Here is a 721-nt window from a genome sequence, read left to right as displayed (position 1 = left end):
GGAGTGGAGGTTGGAGTGAGCAGTGAGCACGGGGAGGGAGAGAGGAAGAGACTTTCTCAGATGCATGTAGAAGAACAGGAGGATTAGAGCTGAGGGGATGCATAGAAGGTGGTGAGTGCTGGGCTCGAGGCTGCCTTCATGATGACTGAAGGTTCTCAGTCAGTGGCAGTCCCTGCTCCAGCCCAGATCCAGGCCTCAGCAAGCCCAGTGACAGTCCTCAGGCAGGCCCCAGGGGGTAAATGTATGATAAAGGGGCAGGGGGATGTCTGGTGAAGGTGTTCAGTGGCACAGGGGTGGGGGGAGGGCAATCACTTAAAATGACACAGGAGGATCAAAAGGGGTACTGATAATGGAATCCCCCCTCTGATTCTCCTGTGCCATTTGATTCTCCCCTCTGATCCCCCGTGTCATTTGAGTGATCCCCCTCCCCCCACCTTGATATCCAATTCCTTTTTTTTTTTACCCTAGAAATGAGTGCAAAAAGAAAAAGCTACTCCGTGTGTAGAACAAAAAAGGAATCGTGGAAGACCCTTGGGCCAAAAGTCTTACTGCTTTCTGCAAAGAGAAGATGTTGAGTATCCAATTGGTCTGAAAATGGCGAGCAGAGTACGGTAACCTCATTGAACAAGTGGACAAGGGAAATGCTAAAAAGCCAAGTGTGAATCAGGTTGGCAACCATTATTTTCTGAGCTGGAAGACCTGATCTGTGGAATGGGTTGTT

This window comes from Pipistrellus kuhlii, unplaced genomic scaffold (assembly GCF_014108245.1).
Source record: "Pipistrellus kuhlii isolate mPipKuh1 unplaced genomic scaffold, mPipKuh1.p scaffold_m20_p_49, whole genome shotgun sequence".
In the NCBI taxonomy this organism is placed as follows: domain Eukaryota; kingdom Metazoa; phylum Chordata; class Mammalia; order Chiroptera; family Vespertilionidae; genus Pipistrellus; species Pipistrellus kuhlii.
This window is presented reverse-complemented; position numbering follows the sequence as displayed.